The sequence below is a fragment of the Hydra vulgaris genome, chromosome 06 (assembly GCF_038396675.1).
Source record: "Hydra vulgaris chromosome 06, alternate assembly HydraT2T_AEP".
Taxonomy (NCBI): domain Eukaryota; kingdom Metazoa; phylum Cnidaria; class Hydrozoa; order Anthoathecata; family Hydridae; genus Hydra; species Hydra vulgaris.
The window spans coordinates 43,573,201-43,587,380 of record NC_088925.1 but is presented as its reverse complement, the minus strand read 5'-3'; the positions used below and the strand labels follow the sequence as shown (position 1 = coordinate 43,587,380).

The 14,180-nt window shown below is 25.2% G+C and overlaps 2 long non-coding RNA genes across 2 annotated transcripts; one reads left to right on the top strand and one right to left on the bottom strand.

The window, feature by feature from the left end:
* Positions 1-6,872: 6,872 nt before the first annotated feature.
* On the bottom strand, positions 6,873-9,150 carry LOC136081880 (uncharacterized). The gene is made up of 2 exons (XR_010639213.1): positions 8,282-9,150; positions 6,873-7,420 (listed from the first exon to the last, which is right to left on the bottom strand). It is a non-coding gene; the product is annotated as an uncharacterized LOC136081880 (long non-coding RNA).
* A 1,335-nt stretch (positions 9,151-10,485) lies between these two features.
* On the top strand, positions 10,486-13,819 carry LOC136081879 (uncharacterized). The gene is made up of 2 exons (XR_010639212.1): positions 10,486-10,662; positions 12,809-13,819. It is a non-coding gene; the product is annotated as an uncharacterized LOC136081879 (long non-coding RNA).
* The last annotated feature ends 361 nt before the right edge of the window (positions 13,820-14,180 follow it).

Here is a 14,180-nt window from a genome sequence, read left to right as displayed (position 1 = left end):
TATATTCTAGCAAAAAACAACCTTTTTTTATGAATAGTCAAAATAATTCAATAATAAATTTGTTTATATATCCTTAATAAAGGGATTTTTTTTATTTTTTCTGTTATTTATATTTGTATATACATTCATATACATACATATGTATACATATATATATATATATATATATATATATATATATATATATATATATATATATATATATATATATACATACATATGTATATATATATATATATATAGAGAGAGAGAGAGAGAGAGAGAGAGAGAGAGAGGGAGAGAGAGAGAAGAGGGAGAGAGAAGAGAAAGAGAGAGAGAGAGAGAGAGAGAGAGAGAGGGAGAGGGAGAGAAGAGGGAGAGAGAAGAGAAAGAGAGAGAGAGAGAGAGATCATGCACCTTAATGTGTTTTATATAACAAAAAAAAAATAGATTTAAAAGTTTTTTGAAATAAAATATTTTTAGGATTGCCTCAAGACTCTTGAACATTTAATGGATTCCTAATATTATTTAAAAAAAAGCTTTCAATATATCTATATATATACCAATAGCAAAGACATTAAATATACAGTTTGTAGTAAAAAACAGCTTGCAGCTTGTCTATGGTTTTTAAAATGACAAAACTAAGGTTAGATTATAACAAAACGCATTAATTTAATTGAGGAAACTAATTAAACTTAATGATTTTTAAAAAAAACAAAAAAACGCAAATTGAAAGACTAGAATTATTATTTTTTTTTTTTTTAATAAAAACATTTTAAATGTTTTTATTTTTTTATTTTTTACTGTAAAACTTGCACAGAGTGTTACTACCTTGACTACCTTATAGCCTGCTGCGACGAGGAAGTGCTGCTACATTGACTATTTTATAGCCTGCTACTACAAGGAAGTGTCACTACATCGACTGAGAGTTTAGTTAGGGCAGGCAGTCGAATAAAAAAATTGAAAATTTTTTTTTTTTAACTTTTTACAGTCTTCAAAACAATTTTTTATTATTAATAATATATAACTAAGCTAGCAATGGTAAAATTAAAAACGACTATAAGAAAGTTGATAAAAATTAAAAATGGCTACAAGGAAGTGCTGCTACATTGACTATCTTATAGTTTGCTGCTGTAAAGGAAGTGCCATTACATCAATTGAGGGTTTGGTTGGGGCAGGCAGTCTATCAAATAATAAAAAAAAAATCTGAAACATTTTCTGGTCTTTAAAACAATTTTTTTTAAAAAAAACATAACAAACGTAAACTTGAAAAATTAAAAATGACAAGTATATATATATATATATATGTATATATACATATATATATATATATATATATATATATATATATATATATATATATATACATATATATATACATATATATATATAATATATATATATATATATATATATATATATATACATATATATATATATATATACTCTCGCTTAGTCGTTTTTAAGTTTTCCATTGTCAGGTCAGTTTTAGGTGTTTTTTTTTTTTTTTAATTTGCTTTAAAAGACTGGAAAACAAATATATATATATTTTTTAATGTTTTATTTTATTATTATTTGATAGACTGCCTGCCCTAACCAAACACTCAGTTAATGTAGCGGCTCTTCTTAGTAACAGCAGGCTATAAGATTAAAAAATTTAAAAAAAACATTCAGAATGTTTTTGCTTTTAAAGAAATAAAATCAAAATATTTAATGATTTTAAATTAAAAACATATATATATTCAAGTGTAATTGCAAAGTAAATACAAAAAAAAGATAACAAATATATACCATCAGATTGGGCTATACGGCCACTGTGGGGTAATATGGCCAGTTTAGCATATTTATCAGTTTTTTGCTAATATCTGCTAAAGTTTTAAAGAAGCAGTGTCGCACTCTACATACTTTTTATAGCACAATGTTAAACTGACATCTTAATGTCTGTTACAAAAAAGCTAAAATAATAATACTCTTGTTGTTGAATGTTTTTCACGTCAATTTTTTATGCCTTTTCAGATTTTAAAAATACTATTGCTAAGCAAATACTTAAAAAGCAATTAGGCCAAAATTTCGACCTCTATGAGCTACTTAGGTAAGTGCATTTTTAAGCTCAAAGCATTTACCATAAGGTATTTGGGGTAAATGGGTTATTTTGATAATTGGGATAATACAGCCACTTATTGATTTGGTTGATAGTTTTAACAATTTCTTTTTATCAAATCAGTTGCAAAATGCAATACACATACAAACCAAAGAAAGGTTACGCACACAGTAACTACCCCATGGAGCAAATGGACAAGCCCATGAAGGCCATTGCTGCTGGTATTTCAGGTAAAAGGGTCTTTAAGACCAATCAAGTTTCAAGATCAACTCTTTGAAATTATCTATGAGGTAAGACCAAAAATAGGTGGACACATTATTGAACTGCTATTTCTGCTGAGTAAGAGCTTTGTCATTACTCAAAATTGAGAAACAACAAAGTACTTTATCACCAGGATGAAGAACTTTGGGATCTGGCTGCATTAAAACCATTCATCAGATGTACCCTTTACAAACAAAAGTGAACTTCTCTTGGCAAGATTAGACTTCCTGATTTTTTGAAAAAGCACCACAACCTAACCTTTGGTCAAAACATTTTAAAGAGTCATGCAGCTGTAAGTGAAGAACAGCTTATTGTTTATTTTCAACAATCTGCACAACCTAATCAAGGACATTGTCCTTCTAATTTAATGAACTATGATATGACTAATCTCAACAAAAACCCTGGTTTCAAGATAATGATTTACAGAAATACCTTTGCAATTTGTTAGAAATTTTTGTATTTGTTTGTATTTATATTTGTATTTTAAACTTTTGTTTTAAAAATCTAGTTTAAAGATTTGAAACATACTTCCTTTAGTTTCATAAACATATATTGCAATGTTTTGTTGTTTAAATTAGGTTTTTTTTGTTAGGTGGCCTAAATACACTATATTTTGATTTTTTTAAATGATTTTTATAAATAGACTTTAAAGTTTTAAAGCCCCATTGCTGATTTTCACAAATAATGTGCATCTTGTATGAGCAATTCTTGAATAAAGTTCAAAAATTTATGGCTCTCATCAATTTTTTTGTATTTTATTTAATAATCTAGTTGTGTGATTTGCGACTTTCATTTATTTCTTAAACATGTATTGCAATACTTTGTTATTTAAATTAGGTTTCTTTTTGAAGTGAATCGCTCCATTTTTGGATTTTTCAAAAATGATTTTCATTAATAAGTTGAGGTTAAAGTATTAAAGCTACATGACTGACTCTTGCATATAATGTGCATCTTGTAGGAGTAAAAAAACAATATTTGTCATAAAAAAATTTAAAAAAAAAAAAAAAAAGGTACTCAAATTTTAATTTGGGCAGCACCCAAATATGGTCAGCGCTGTCAAAAACGGTCAAGAATAGCCCCTGCATATATATATATATATATATATATATATATATATATATATATATATATATATATATATATATATATATATATATATATATATATATATATATATATATACAATATGGCCATATTACCCTATCTGACGGTATCTATATATGGTTAAGTATATACATATATATAAGTATATATATATATATATTTTATATATATATATATTAAGTATGTATATATATATAAGTATATATATATTCCAATGGTTATATCTTTAAGTTTATGGTTTATGGTAAAAAAAACGATATATACATACACACAGATATATAAATATATATATATATAATATATATATATATATATATATATATATATATATATATATGTACATACACACAGATATATATATATATATATATATATATATATATATATATATATATATATATATATATATATGTATGTACATACACACAGATATATATATATATATATATATATATATATATATATATATATATATACATACACACAGATATATAAATATATATATATATATATATATATATATATATATATATATATATATAAACACACACAGATATATATATATATATATATATATATATATATATATATATATATATATATATATATATATATATATATATATATATATATATACATACACACAGATATATAAATATATATATATATATATATATATATATATATATATATATATATACATACACACAGATATATATATATATATATATATATATATATATATATGTATAGAAATTTTAATTTAATGTTATTTTACAGTAAAAGTGGGTAACTTCTATGAGCTGGGAATTTATCAAAACCCAGCTATAGTAGACTCAGTACTGAAGCTGTAAAAATACTATCAAAAATATAAAAAAACCTACAAGGACACACAATAATATTGTCAAATATCATATTGCCAATAATATTGACAAAATCATATTGGATAGTTTTACAATGAAAAATTTTACTAATTTTTTATTGTAAAATTATTCAATAAACTAACAAAAAACATACAATAAAAAAATGCAATGAAATAAATTTATCAAAAAGAAAATTAAGTAACTTGGTAAAATTTTTTTAGACTACAAATATATTGTTATCAAAATGTCTTAAACACGACGTTTTTTTCCATTCATTCGCTATTATTTTAAATCAACACATAAAAAGTTTTAGAGAATTGGATACTACATCACTGTTTACTTTAAGTTCATCTCACTTTTTGAGAAAAAGGCTTTTTTAATTCGTTTTTTATAGTTATAATAAATAGTAGTAGGAAATTTGTACTGGAAATGAAATTTTATGAAATAATAGGCGAGATAGGCATTTTTAATTTGAATTTGAAAGTTCAAACTCAAACGACTAAAAATAGTGTTGTTACGATTATTAAATAGTTCGACTGTCGACTAAATCGACACATTTTTTATTAGGTTATTGAATAGTTTTACAATGAAAAATTAGTAAAATTAGTAAAAATTTTAATTGTAAACCTGACCCTAATCGATATATATTTTTCAAAGTCGACTATAATTGAATAATTTCTAATTAACTAAAAGTCGATTTAGTCGAAGTATGGGAAGAATTTATTTTTTTGAAATAAATTATAATAAAAATGATTAAGTAATTTTATATTCGATTTTTATTTTTAAATATATTTAAATAATAATGGAGGAGAGAAGAGTTGCTCCGACAACGGGACAATTTATTTCCAGACCCCAATAATTTAGAAACCGCCTTAAATACTTGCTATATATCAAAAAACTCATCTAAAGACTTTTGTAATACATTTGCAATACAAACAGACGATTGTAATACAATCATAGTTACAACGTAGTTATATAGATAAATGACATTTATATTTTTTTCACAACCTAATTTTGCCCCAAGCCAGCTCGGACGGCCCTTTTAAGCCAAACCTTTTTCAATCGAAATAATTAAAGAAGCAGTTACGTGTTCCAAGCCCATGGTCAAACGGAGAGAGTATTTTCCAATCTTCAGTTTACTAACGATTATAAACTGAAGACCACTCTCAGCAACTGACACAGGAATAGTGTTGAAAGTTCGGAGCATAATACAAGGGTGCAGAAAAAGGCGTTCAAGGATTTCCGTACTTGAAAATTGTTTTGCAAGCAATGTTAAAAAGGTAAACTTCTTCAATGATATCCTCTTTTTTCACATCTCTTGGATAAACCGTGCAAGTTTGCAAGCTTTATTTTAAGCGGAAAGATTATCATTATCCAACCAGATGAATATAAACATATTGCCAACAACCCAGTTCGCTTCAAGTATTGAACCAATTTGCTGGATCAGACTATCTAAACCAAAACTAAAAACGCTCAGTTTGAGTTCTTTTGTTTGGCTGTCATCGAAATGGGCTGTTGATGGGCTGTGTTTAATATCTCATCGTTAAAACGCTTTCTTTTACTAGCGAGTTCAGTTTTGAATCCTGGAAAATTTGAAGCCAAGAACCTCTAATCCGTTTAAGTTTTTTTATTTATCTTCCAGCAGCTGTCTATTTAAACATAGCTCGGCATTGATGGTAATGGCTTCAGATTGTAGAAAACAACTAACGTCGTTAGCAGAGGTAAGGGTTTTGTACCAACTTGGAAACAGCAAAAATAACAATTTAAAACAAAAATTATAATATTTTTTTAATTTTTTTAGGTTATAATTTTTTCTAGGTTATAATTGGTCTAATTTTTCCCCAATTAGTCTCTATTGTCTCATAACAGAGAACCTCATTTTTAACCGATCTCAAAAGATCGGTGAAAAATGACGTGCTCACAGATGGCTTCAAAGTCAGAGATAAAACGTAAACTAAAAGCCCCACGTCAGCAAGTCGAATTGAAGTTTCGACATTTCCACAAATGATTTGAGAAAAAAATCGTTTTTTTCCTATTGGGTTTAAAGTTGGCATTCCGTCTTCTTTAAACCCGAGGCAAAAATTCAAATACTTGATAACTAGCCGGTCCGGAGACAAGGCAGCTTATTTGCCCAGAAAATGCGACGCTATGATTATCTGCTTTGCTTCAACAGTTAAATACTACTTAAAAAAGTAGTGTTTGTATCGTGAAATCGTCAACAAATGTTTTGTTCGCTTCAACCTTTTCAACAACAGCTTTGCTCACCCATGGAACGCATTATCAACAAATTTTTTAGTGCTATCAGTGTCGACTGCTTCAAAACAAAATTTAATTAGCTACCATAATAATTACCACAATCGAGCACGAGCTACGATGGCAAACTGTTAATATGCTTAAGAGATACGCCCGGTTCTGTCTTACTCAACTCCAACTATTTCTATATTTTTCGTTAAAATAGTTTATAATTAACTATAATAATAGAATTTAAGATTCAAATTTTTTTTTCGTGTGTATTTTTATTCCGAATACTAACGTTTCAACCTCAAATATAAAAACTAAGCAGATTTCCCATCGTTACACATCGTTTTCTTTTTTTTTACATACATGTTTTTTATATACATGTTTATTTTACAACTACAAAGTATTTACTAGTAACCAATCACAGATTGGCTGTAAAGATATACAAATATAAATATCATAAACATAAAGGTTCAAAATAAACGAAGTAAATAAAAATATAGTTCCATACATCTCCGAGACACGATTAAGATAAATACCAAATACAATAATATAATAACGAGAACTTAAAAAATAATCCGAGAAATATATCTCTATATTCTTCCAATAAAAATAAAAAATGCAATAAATAAAAATTAATCTGCTATTTTTTCGGACGGCCAAAAATCTTTCAACGCTAATTGTTCGTGTAACTATTAAAATTAAGTGTCATGTTAAAATTGAACCAATTTGCTGGATTAGACCACTGATCTCAAAATATAACTGGATAGCTGGTTCTATTGTTTTTTCCGAAAAAAGTTGAAGCTAAAATTGGCCTCCCAAGATGGCGGCGATTTTAGTTCCTAGCGGTGAAACCGTTATACATTTTAAATGGCTATATCAAATTACAAAAAAAAAATAATTAAATAAGCTTATAAATTTGTTAAAAATAAAAGAAAACAAATGAATTTTATAAATATTAGAGAAAAAAAGAAATTATTTTTTTGTATAATTGAATTTATTATTAAATGGCATTTACAAATTTAGTTAAGTCTTATGTATAAGTATTGGGAACTAAAAACTATGAGTCTTATAGTTTTTAGTTTCCAATGCTGTATGCTAGAAGTTTAATAACAGTATGATAAACGGCAATCATTTCTACCCTCTATATTCTCTACTACTATATTCTCTATTTTTTGTAGCAAGATGCCATTTTGTGCAAATTCTACATGAATTGTTAACTGAGTGCTGTGAGTATACAAAAACTTAGGGGTTCCTTCTAGAATTATATTATACTTAAATTCTATTATTGCATAAACTATTTGAATAAAATATTATTAAGTGTCACTTATACTGGTAAAAAAAAACCAGGTCTGAATTATAGTTATTTATAACAACTTTTAAAACAAATAAAAAGTAAATAATAGTTTCTTATAGTTTTAAGGATAATCACTCAATACAATTGAAGAAACAAATGTATATAAAAATACATTTGTTTGAAAAAAATTTATTTATATCTTTATATAGAAATGTTTAAAACATTTCCTCCTCTTTGAAATATTTCCTTAACTTTAATTAAATATCCTGCTTACCTGCTGTTAAGTATTATGGTTATATATTACAGCTTGCTGACTTTTTTATATTAATGAACTGTAAATAGCTGTTAAATAATTTTATAAATATGTTGTTGAATTTATTCGCATAATAGATTGATTATATGACATTAAATTCAAGAAAATGATTTGCTAAAGAATACCATTAGTCTTGAAGAGATTACTGCTACACAAATGATCTTGTATAATCGAAAAGCTGATTTCATTGGATATTTGGCAGCAATTAAATCTGCTCAAGGTATTTGTTGACTAGGTTGAAAAAGAAGGTTCATCATTAAATTATTTATTATCATATAAACTCAGTCAAAACCATCTAGAGCTCTTTTTTGGTGCTGTGAGATATGCAGAAATGTTTAACAGCAATATCAATTGCCAACAATTCACATAACCAACAATTCAAATAACTTTTTATGCAAAGTACCATTTAATTTTCAAATGAAAACTGCAGCATCAGAGATAAAACTCATATATATGTTTTAGACGATTCTTTTGGTGATTTTAGTACTAAAATATCTTTTACTGAAATTGAATTAATAAGAAAATATGATTTGTTGGAGAGAGAACCAACAGTTAGTGATCACGATAATGCAGATATTCCAAACTGCAACAATCTATTTGAATACAAAAAAACTTTGATCCCATATATTGCTGGATACGTAGATAAAATGACTTCAAAAAAATATCCTCATTAAATGTCAGAATGCACTAGTACTCCTTTTTCATTTAAAACAAAATAGCTTTTTAAAATTCAAAGACATAGGAGGTTTGATTAAATCAACCATAAGTGTTATATGCAAAGAAACAGAAAGGTGTTTCCAAAATTAATTGGTTGTTTTAATAGATTGCCTCTTTCCAAATGAAATTGGAATTCAAAATGCATTAGCAAGTGCTGCTTTGAGATCAGTCGATTTCTTGAAAATAATAATTGATTTAGCTCCTCATGTTTGACTCAACTATAAGTGATAATATATTTTCCTTGTTTTTTGGCTCATTTGGCAGTTTGGCTGCCTAATTAACTAGAAAAATAAATATGTATATATATATATATATATATATACATATATATATATATATATATATATATATATATATATATATATATATATATATATATATATATGTATATGTATATATATATATATATATATATATATATATATATATATATATATATATATATATATATATATATAAAATAATAATATGACACAAATAACTATATAAAAAAATTCTAGAAGGAACCCCTGAGTTGTGTGTACTCACAGAGCTCAGCTAATAGTTCATGCAGCATTTGTAAATTTGTGATATCTATTTGAAAAACTAATTTCATAATAGTTTATTTTAAAAAGATATTTAGCTGCCTACCATGCAGTTATGTTATTAACCTTCTAGCACACAGCATTGGATAGTTAAGAACTAAAAGGTGCATAAATTGTATTAAAAACAATATTAAACAAATAATTTATAGTAAAACTAAAATTAAAAGAAAGTAGTCAAATGAAAAATAAACAAAATATGAATAAAATTATTTCAGTTTTTCAAACTTTAAATAATTATTCGAAAGTTGTTTGGAAATTGTTAACTTGTATAACTACTAGTTCCTTATTTGTTTTTTACTAATGTTAAATAAACCAATTCTTAATTAAAAAAAACTAAGAATTTTTATCTTATTTAATAACATTTATTTATCTTTAAAAAAGCAAGATATTATTATAATATCTTGCTTTTTTAATAATAATAATTATACAAACTTATTTAGAATATATTTTGTTAAACAATAGAGAAATTCACGTAAATATGTAATATTGCCTTTGTTTTTTAGTTATTGTTATGTAAAACCAAAAATTATATTTGAGACATGTACATTTCATAATATTTATATATGTAAATGACATATAAGTTCGTAACAAAAATTTCTTCATTTGTAATCAACCGAAACCGTCGCCATCTTGGGAGGCCAAAACTGGCTTCAAAAAATTTGCCGTACACGCTATCCAGTTATATTTTGAGATCAGTGGATTAGACTATCTAAACCAAAACTAAAAACGCACATTTTACTGGAATATTTTTACGTTTGGTTCTGTCTACACTATAATATGCAGTTAAGTAGCCGAGGTTCATGGCTTAATTGATTAAGAAATGAATGTTTTAATGTGTTAATATGTTAAAATATAAGTTATACTTTTTGTTTATGGAAGAGCATATGTATTTTTACACATTCTTCGTATTATTTAAATCATGATAAATAAGTCTACAAAAAGATGCTCGATAAACCAGTGTTACCTCTTCTCAGAAAGGTTGTGTGTGTGTTGAGGGGGGGGGGGGGATGAGGGGGGAGGAAGAGCTTGTCGGGATTTTTACACAATTCAGTTGGGTAAATTTTAGTTTACCTCTGATGTTTCAATGTAACTTTTTGACTAATTTTCAGAAAATTGGCAGCCATTTAAAAAAAATTTATCTTTTAATATTTAATTAAAAAAAAAAACTGTTTTTTTAATAAATACTATATTTTGTATGTTAAAAGGTAAATGTTATAAATTTTTTTATTTATATGTCACTTGACATTTTAAAATTTTTTAAAAAGATTTATAGTTAATAAAATATATTTTTTTAAAATAATATTTATTAGTTGGTATAAATAGTATATATAAAATATAAAAAAAATGTTTACAAATATATTACTTAAATAACTTACATTGTGTAACTCGTTACACATCAGTGTTGTTCATGTTTAACCAAGAAATGCAATCAGATCATTCTATAAATTCATTTTATGTTTATTCTACTTGATCGTGTTATTAGGATATTTGAGCACTCTAAATATTACTTTTGATTTTAATTGGCTAAGATAAGCAGGCTTTGTGGAAAAAAAACTGCTTGAAAAATTTTGAAGTTCAAAGATATATCTTTTTATTATTAAATCTTCATAATTGTTTATATTAACTAATATTTTTACTTTTATATTTTTGTTTTGTGTTTTTTCTATGTTTTATTTTGTATTCATGCATTTCAAAGCTATGTTTTCATTAAATTTTAAAATTGTATGTAAAAGATCTTGATTTTATTGTTCTTTTTTTTTTTTTGTATACTTGTATTGTAACTTATTAAATATGTTTATGAACGATAAATATTTTACCTGGATACATATTATTAACTTATTAAGTTATTATTAAATTGATAAACATTTTTATTATGGAGTTTTGTTATTGATTACAACAGTTTTATTATTGAAAGACTTCCAGGAATGTAAAGACTGGTACTACTGTGAATAAAAAAGTATAAACAGCAACAAAAAAGTATTTTATGAATTATAATTAGTATATATAAACAGACTGTTTGAATATACTGTTACATTATATTAGTAATGAACTGAAGTGTTAACAGAATTTTTTATTTTTATAGATTTGAAAGTTTTCTTTTAATAAATTTTTGTGCATATGTTGGTGTATATCTTAAAAAGTTGTTTCTCTCATTTATATTCAATAATATCCATTTATATTTTTCATGTTCAAAAACAAAAGCATTTTGTAGTAATCTATAAAAATAGTGCTTATAATTATCTGATACAAGGTATCAGAATATTATTATCAGTTTTTCCTTTTTTTTTAGTTCACATTATTTACATGTCGTGTAATATAAACATATGTCGTGTAATATAAACATATGCCATGTAATATAAACATATCGTGTAACCTAAACTTGAAATCTGGAAGAAGATCATATCAATCTTGTCGCCAGAACCATATAAAAATAACAATATAAATATAAAAAAAATAGGTAGTTTTTAACAAAATAATGATCCAAAACATTTGAAATGATTTGGATTTAAAATAAATATCTAAAAATTATTTCAATATATTGAAAAAATAATATTCTTTAAATAATATTTTTTAAAAACAGAAAAAGAGATAGATGAATCTAGATTAGGCTGGACAATTTAATTCCAGAGAAAGGGTGCTCGATAATCTATTGATTAAACTTTGTTTTACAAAAGAGTTTTTTTAAATAGTTATTAATAACCTTGATGTTTGGTTAAGGTAAAGCCATAATTCTAATAAGTAATGTGAATTTAAAAATAGGCATCATGGCAGATGTAATGACTTGCAAAGCTGCTCAGTTTTATGGCTTTTATGAAAAAATTTGTGCTGGCAATTATCAAATAAGTTTCATTTTGTTTCTGAAAATTCTTTTGCATTTTGATTATATCTCGATTTCAGAAATGATTTGTTCAAATTAATTAATTTTTTTTTCAGACTTGGATTTTATTTATATCATTTCAAGATATTTTCATAAAAATCTTCATAAAAAAGATATTCAAAATATGAAAATAGTTTTCATAAATATTACCTTTTAGTTTTGACAAATATTACCTGTTATAAAATTATCAATTAGATGACACCTTTCTTAATGTTATGCTTTTTTGTTTTTTGAATGAATTAAGGTGTTACAATTATTATCATTTTTATGTCTTAGAGTTAGGAAAAGAAACTAGTTTTTTGAAATCTTTATTTTTAAGATAATATTTTAAAAATCATGGATGCTTTGAGAAGTTCAACAAGCTGTGGCAATTATAGTGTAGATTTATGAAATAGAATTTGCAAATTGAATGAAAATAGAGCATATATGATAAATTGATAGGACATAAGTAATTTTTTATTTTTGTTTTTTAGGTATTGACAGGCTGTACTTGACAATTTACCTTCCTGCAACGAAATTAAAAGAACCTTGAACTACAAGCCAATTTAAAATAATTTTCATAGAAGCATTTTCTAAGAAGAATTTTTCTTTTCTTTTATTTATTAGTTAGATTACTATGTTTTATAATTTCTTTAAATTAATTTTGGAAATTGTTCAATGTTTTTTTTTTTTACAAAATTTAAAGTTTAAAAAATTATTCCACATATATTTTTAGTTTTTAAAAATTAATTTTTATTCAGGAGTATAATTAGAGTGTCCAATATCTGAAATACTTTTTCTGCAAATATCAATTTGATATTATTTTATCAATGTGAGAGTATAATCTCAAGATATAATTAGAAAATGGTTGGATGAGGTATATAGACTAGTGATCCATCAGAAGATAATATGAGGTTCAGAAGATAATATGAGGTTTCAGAATTCAGGTTCAGAAGATAATATGAGATCAGAAGATAATATGAGGTTTTTTAGCTTTCAAAAAAGCAGACCAGATAATATATTGATATATTGAGAACATAAAAAGGAGAGCTGCTATATCGACTAATTTAGTAGAATAGAAGTAATTTAGTAGAATAGAAGTAGAATATGCAAGGGGATGCAACTACATTAACTGAGGGTTTGGATTGAGGCAGGTATAAATTGGTAAATTTAGTAGCACTCTTACATTTCTCACGAAAATAGTATGATATCTGGTCTGCGTTTTTTTAAAAACTCAAAACCTCATTTTGAGCCATACTATCTTCTGCTTACCGTGATCCATACGATCCATACGCATAAATCAAATTCAAGTTTAGCGCAAAATGTCTGAAACGATAGAAACCACCCGCAAAAACTTTTGATATTACAGACTTTATGCAAAATATTTTTTAAGAAAATATAAAACATATTTTAAGAAAATATATAACAAACTTTAAGAAATAATAAAATGTTATTAAAAAAATATATAAAACAATTTTTAAGAAAATATAAAACATTTCCTTCGATTTAATAGTGCATTTATGATATATAAAGTTATTCATAAATTTCTAAAGAATAAATTGTATTTTTTTACATTATTATAACTCATTATATTTAAATATATAATATAAATAACAAAGCATACACTTTAATAAATTCCTTGACTTGCTATTCCTTTCAAAACCCATCTTCTCATATTACGATACCAACCTCAAAAATCAACGCCAATTGTTGGTATAAACGAATATAAGGTGCCTTAAATTCATCGCTAGTTCCTGGAAACAGCCCTATAGAAGTATAATTAGCTTTAATACAACTAAAGTATTCCTCGATCGGGTTCAATTGCGGTGAATAAAATGAAAAAAAGCAAACTAAAAGATTGGATTG